This window comes from Lycorma delicatula, chromosome 3 (assembly GCF_047948215.1).
Source record: "Lycorma delicatula isolate Av1 chromosome 3, ASM4794821v1, whole genome shotgun sequence".
NCBI classification, from domain to species: Eukaryota; Metazoa; Arthropoda; class Insecta; order Hemiptera; family Fulgoridae; genus Lycorma; species Lycorma delicatula.
The window spans coordinates 105,537,251-105,544,650 of record NC_134457.1 but is presented as its reverse complement, the minus strand read 5'-3'; the positions used below and the strand labels follow the sequence as shown (position 1 = coordinate 105,544,650).

Sequence of the window (7,400 nt, the reverse complement as noted above, 5' to 3'; positions counted from 1 at the left end):
ACCTCCGTTTAAATTTTTTTATAATAGAAATAACTGAATGCGGTTTGCCGGATTCTTCCTTGTTCCGAGGGGTTACTTCAGTCAAAGTATTTTTGATTATTGGTGGTGGTGGGTGGATGGTGAACAACTCAAACATTTCAAACGAGGCCAATGTTGGTGTAATATATCCAACCAACCAACAATATGGTTGTTCTGATAGCAAGAAGTACAGTTGTATGCTTCCCTTTAACATTTTTTTATAGAAGCTAAGTAATGTTTTCAACTACTTTCAAATATTGATATAGTTATTTTATTGGGTGTAGGAGACAAGGTCATGTCAAAGTCATAATAAATACATAAATTATTTACAAATTTTTTGTTCTCTTTATGTTTAGCTCATTCGTTAAGCAAAACTATTGTACAGGATATTAATATTAATATTTGAGTAGATTGTATTCTGGCGACAGAATGTAATTTGCTAAGAAAGGTACTTTATATAATTAACTGTAATTACTTTTTTTCCACTTTCATGAACTTTTGTAAAGGTCTGTTTATTCTAAAAGGATCTTAATAAAAAAAAAAAAATTTAAATATTTAAAGTTCAAACAAATTGGTTAACCAGTTTCTTTCATTGAAGTGAAATGAAGAATTCTGTTACTGTTTCATCCTGTTAATAGTTAATGAACATATTATTGTAGCAAAACAGAATTATTATTCATTAATCAACTTAATGCTTTTATTTTTACTTTTAAAAGCAGTCTTATAATTATTAAAATGGTTTTGAAAAAAAAATTATGTGTTTGTGTGATTTATATTTACATTTATTTATTTATGATCATAATTTCGTTTGCTGTGTATTTTCATAATTTAAAATTAAGGCTCTATTAATCATATTGTAATAAGTTATATTTTCATTCATTTATTATTAACTTCAGTGGCTAAAAATATTGGGTTTTCAATAAATACTCAGTTATAATTAACTATATCATATAATAGTCTATGTTCCTCAACGACTCTGACTCAAATGTTTTTACGAATAAGAGAAACAGTCTATATTTCGTAAGTAATGATTATATCTGTCATTTTCATCATTCCAAGAGTTGAACGGAATATAGATGCCATTTACAGAAATGAGCACCGAATGTTTTTCAATATATCTATTATATTTTTTCGTATATTTGGCTCAAGAACAAGAAAATTGAAAATCACTTCTCACCTCAGTTTACCAAGTACTCATAGCACAATACACTTATTATTCTTGTATCGTTTTCGGTATGACTTGTCTGATGTTACTCAACAAACTGGATCACTAAAAGTAATCTAATTATCTTTCATTACAACAGACCAGCGTATCATTACAATTGACGATTTTGGGTTTATTGAAACTTTTAGTCATTCAGAATTGACTAACAAGCGGTAAATGTATATTTATATTTTTATTTTACTCTCATTATGATTTTATCGATAGTGTTACTTCTTGTTAATAAAAAAAAAATATTTTTTATATTGCTACATTTGTTATTTTTATATAAACATATACTTAAATAGGTTTCGACAGATAATCTTTTTCTTAACATTTATCTTTTTTTTAATATGTTCAGAGGTCCGTTGTTTAAATTACTAGACTCAAACTCAACTGGGAATTACATCGTCTGGAAGAAAGTGCATAGTGGACGATTTTCCAGACGTTATTCCAGAATTAGAATAACTTTGCTCGTGTACTTATATATGTTTCATGAACTTTATGTATTTGGTCAGACTTTGAGCTGAGTTCATAATTTGGCTAAAATATCAGTCGAATCCGGACATAGTGAGGTAGTGGAACCGATGAAAATATTATGTAAAATAGTTTATTTATATCTTTTATTATAAAACTTCTTTATAATTTATTACTTATTTTAAATTCTATTTGTGCAATAGTTTATTTTAAAAATAATAAATGATGATGAAAATAATACATTAATAATAAGTATTATTATAATTATGTATTACTGTTGTTACTATTGTTACTCAATTGCTCTATATAGCGTAATAAAAAATGATACTCAATTTCGTAACTTTATATTCCAAATTAAGAATTAATGGAAAATGTGAAGCCTATTACATCTAATAATACTCACAATAAATTTTTATGATTGGCAATTTAATACTCACGGTTCTTAAATGTCAATGTGGCCCACAGCGGCTGCATGACATACATGTAAGCGATAGCTGAACTCGTCCCACACGCATATTTTACGGTACGTAAACTGCATCTTTCACACACCCTGACATGAAAACGGCACATGGCGTTAGTCCAGGTGATCTTGGAGGCCAGAACTGAAAAGCCAGGTATTCATTTCCGATGCCTCCTATCTATCCATCGTTGAGGTAGAAATTCATTTAGGTAGTGTCGAACATCTAGGTGTCAATGTGGCGAAGCTCCGTCCTGTTGAAAAATGAAGTACTTGTGAATCTTCATTTTGTTGAGGGAAATGCAAGTCCAGTATGCCTCATCCCATTAACAGTGTATTCTGCAAACATAAAGGTCCATAAACTTATTTATTTGTTAGGGCGTAAAACACATTAACCTTGGAGGTGTCTTTTTCATGTTGAGGTGTGTCTTTGGGTTTTTGTAGACCCGCATACGCGAACATTGTGAACTTTTCTACTGCTAAAAATTCAACGCGGAAGAAAAGCGTCTCCTAAATGTTTTCAAGCATTTGATTAAATAAGTCAACACGTTTTAGTTTGCCATCTCTGCGATACGTTTGTAAAAGATATACGCGGTATGGCTTGAAAAGTAAACGACGCCACAAAACACGCAAACAGTTGGTTGATTTCTCTGCTCACTTTTCGGCTCACTTTCTTGGGCTTCGTAAATAGTTTCCTTCAATTTGTCTCACGTTCTCCTTTGCACACATGTTCGGCCTGTGCTCATGCCTTTACAGAGACACTTTGTTTGTACAAATTGGTAAAACCAACGACATATGCTCTTCCTTGTTGGTAAGTCACAGTAAAAACGGTGATGAAACGCACCCTAGACTGCCGTTGTCGACTGAGATTTGCCGTGTTCAAGAATACCGAAAATCTGTGTTGTACTGTAGCGGTCGTTTACGGAACTATATGCGCTCTAATGATGTTCGAAATCTTTGGACCTATTCTCACATCTTCTACTTGGAAAAGTCAGATACAATGTTTAGTTCAGGAAATACAGCGGTAATCAATTGAATCCAGCATTTAAAATTGCTCTTTATACTCGTGTAATTTGCTGCGTTTCTTGCCTGAATCTAATGATTGGCTTGGCTAAATTATGGATAGTTACTATCTGATGTTGTACAGATTGTTTACTGTGTTGAAGAACTTTTTTTTGTTATGTTGAATATTTTCTTGTAATTTAACAATGAAATACTGTTATTTCAAAAATTATTTATTCAAATGAGTATAGTATTGTAAATACATTTAAATTATTTTGGACATTATTTAGGGGAATCAAAAATTGGCGCTGAAATAAATAAAAAGTATAAATACCATTAATATTAACTATATTATTAATTTTTAAAATATTGTTAGTTTTTATTTCATGAAGAAATTTCTTACTTTAAAATATATTTATCCTCTAACTGACTTCGCGTAGATGTTTCCGCACAAGAAATCATGGGCTCTTTTTCTTATTTCATCATGACGTAATATTAATATTCTTTAACGAAATTTAAGAAGAAATGAAACATAAATGAAAAGTCATGTAATGACGTCATTCCATCTACACGTTATTAGAATAACGTAATAATTCCTCATACTATGACTGAGAAATATCTTTGATTTCTTTTATATATTTATCTAATCTGGAAAATCACATTTAAAAAAGTTCAAAAAACAGAACATAAAATTTAATTTATTCAGATGATACCTGAACAATGACCTACCATTGTGCAATGATGTATATAGATTGGTCATAAAAAACATTTTTACATACAGAATCCAGTATTGGAAGCAATACGATCGTCGCAATCAATTTTCATGTAGAAAGAATATCGAACAAAGAATACCAGCACTTGATGAAAAAATCAAAGTATACAGCAATTTACATTAAAGATAAATTTACATTTTCACGTTAAAGATAAATTTTAAAATTCACTACTATCTACGAAAAAATAAAATTAAATCGCATGAGAATTATTTACCAATAAACCTGCTGGAAAATAGGAACACTGTTTTGAGGGTTACCTTTTCAAGTAAAACAATTATTACTTTTTATAAATAATTATTTTTTAAAAATGATGGTAATCATCAAATTTTTAAGTTTATTTTATTAATATTATATATACATATTATATTTTATACATTATTATTTCATCAGCGTTTATTTAATGTAATGAGTGAATTTTATCAAATTTTACGATATTACTAAAGTATATTTAATCCGTAACTTTCACGATTCGAAGCATACAATTATAAGACATATTTCACATAGTGACTAATCTATACTAAGATAAAATATTACACAGGTAAAAAAATACAAAGATAATTTCTCCACTTTAGTAATACAAATGAAACGCAATAAAGACTTATATATTAAACAAAATAAATGAAAATTACAATTCCACCAACATAAATTAAAAATTTCCATAAATTTCCTTCAACGAGATATCGAATGATCAATTTGATCAAATGTCAGACACAAACAAAACTATCCTTTATGAATTTTATCAACACTGGTATTAATTGTTAACAGATTAGTGTTTGATCAGCTTTATTGCTTTTTCGAAAAGTGTCTCAGATCAGATATCTATCTGTAAATAAATTTAAAGCTGGAAAGAACTGATATTCTAGTTCTAGTATTGTCGATATTAAGTAGCATCTGAACTATATAACGGGTGAAGAATCAGTGAGTTCTACAATTATTATTTGTACAATTATATTGCTTTTTATTGCAAGATTTGTTTCACCTTTATCAAACGTAGTGATATTTCTAGAAATACTCGTAAATAAAATATAAAAGACTGGAAGCTTCTGAAAATTACGGCTTTTTTATCTTTAGCAACTAAATGATTTTATATCTTTTTATGGAGATTTTTTATGATCAAAGGATTAAACTTTTATAAATAATTATCTGATGTTGATAAATTATACAATTAAAAAAACTGTTGTAACCGGATAATATACCACCATCAAGGAAAAAATGTATATGCTTAAAACACGTATGACGTTATACAGATATATGAACTTATTAATTACTAAATAATGAGATTTTCCATAAAGTGTTGTATTATATTATTAATATCCTCTTCAATGGCAAAGTAAAATTTTAATTTCGGATGTAATAAAACGAAAAACCGTAAAACAGTAGAAAAATCTGATTTGGTTAAATATAACTTAAGCGCAATATTTAAATATGAGTTTATTCCGAACTTAAATGGAAAAAAAGTGTTAAGGTGTTATACCTCAAACAAGTCAGATTTCTTACTGTTGGAGGGGATTCCAGTATTTATTTTGATGAGTTAAATGAACGGTAACCATTAGCAAGGTGTAGAAACCTGTTCATTACTAGCAAAAATGTTCCTAAAAGGTTACGTTATTCTTTTACTCTTGTCGTACATAAAAAAGACCAATATTTACGCTCAACATGTGAAGTTTCAATTCGAAGGTTAGTAAAATTTTTCTAAATTATAAAACTTTTATATTCCATAAAAAAGGAAACGATAAATTTCTATCTTTTTTATTTTATTACAAACCTTGAAATCGTTGAAATCAATCGCAATAATCCTATTATAAAATAAACTAGCACTTATAATTAAAGCCATTAGAAAACGTGTTCATATTTTGCAATTAATCTTAACAGTATTTTTATATTTTTTATACGTTTTATAATTCATATTTATTTACAAATGTGAAATCATATATATGGCTTCAAATGAAATAAAATGACAATTTTTACTGTTTTGTATTTAGTAACTGTAATTCCTGTTTGCAAAAGAATTACTAAAGTAGAAGTAATTTTTTACACAAAGTACATTTAATTAAAAATTAATTCCGTGAAATTTCGATCTTTTTGTTTCTAGAATTGTTAAAACTCTCTAAAACAGTATGTATCCTGTGAGTTCAGCTATCTACATGATATTTATTACCTTTAGAAATGAATATTTTTCTCCCTTCCTTCAAGCTATACTTCTCGATGATAGAAGAGGGTTTAATATGTTTTATCTTTGTGTAAAAGCCCACTTTAAATTTCAATAATCTGTAAAATAATTATTTCTTATTATTTATCATTATTTTTACTGAAAATACATATGTATTTTGTTGAAATATTGTATGACAAGCCTTTTTTTTAAATACTTATTTCACACACTTTTTAAAACCTCTTTTACAAAAAAAAAGCTGAAAAAAAGTGTTGTTATTCTTTCCTGGAATGGTTTTTTTATTCTTCTTTAGAGGGAAAATAATGTTACATGAATAGAGTTTAAAAAAATTAAACAATATCGATATTTTTAAACTTTGATCCACTTATATTGCTCCGAAGTACTTTTTTTAGCCACTTGCACAACTACTATCTCAGGAAGACGTAAAAAAATTCTTTAAAAAATGTGCAATAAATAAAAAAAAAACTTTTCTTTTTTTGGGATAAGGGAAAAATTTGGAAGTAAAGTTTTTTAAAATGGTAAGATAAGCACGTACCAATGCTTAATACTGAATTTACGAATGGGCATACAAAGCTTAATAATGAGTGGGGTCTGCAAAATTATGACAAAATTGACACTAAATCTTATACCCCACTCCATGGGGATATTGATCTCAAATTTTACCAAAAATTGGCCGTTAAACACGAGTCTTTGTGCTAATGTTCATTAAAATTAATTTATTCATTCAAAAGTAATTAAGCTCGAAACACGCCACCACAGGTACAAACGTACGTACCTACCAATATTACACCCCACTTTTACTTCCTTGTACGAAGTAAAGGAAGTATTGTGATCGCGAAAAAGTTTGGTTTTCAGATATCAACGAAAATTTCTGAATTTCTCTAATTCCTGAATCCATTTTGACTAGTTTCGGCGTGACCATCTGTACGTACGTAAGTATCATAACCCAAAAACGATTAGCCGTAGGATGTTGAAATTTTGGATTTAGAACTGCTGCAACTTCAAATAGTTATGAAACTTCCCTTTTGCTTGCAATCGATTGGATTAAAGTGTCCAGAGAAGCCCAAAACCCAAAAATCGAAATTTAGAAGATTTCTTAACTACAGGCACTCATTGAGAGCTTTTCAACGACATATCATAAGTTGTGTTTATTTTCATTGATTCAAGATTTATAGCCAAATAAAACTTTAATTAATGAAATATTTGGATCTTTTAAGGGGAAGGCACATCGGTTCCAATCAGACTTCACCTCCTATTTTTTTGTTTTAACTTTCTATTTTTAATTTAAATAAATTTATTTAT

The 7,400-nt window shown here is 28.5% G+C and overlaps 1 long non-coding RNA gene across 1 annotated transcript in view; it reads right to left on the bottom strand.

The window, feature by feature from the left end:
• Window positions 1-7,400, bottom strand: part of LOC142321842 (uncharacterized) — a 78,435-nt gene that overhangs the window by 58,528 nt on the left and 12,507 nt on the right. The window contains exon 3 of the long non-coding RNA XR_012755723.1: window positions 2,134-2,492. This is a non-coding gene — a long non-coding RNA (uncharacterized LOC142321842). The remainder of the gene's footprint in view (window positions 1-2,133; window positions 2,493-7,400) is intronic.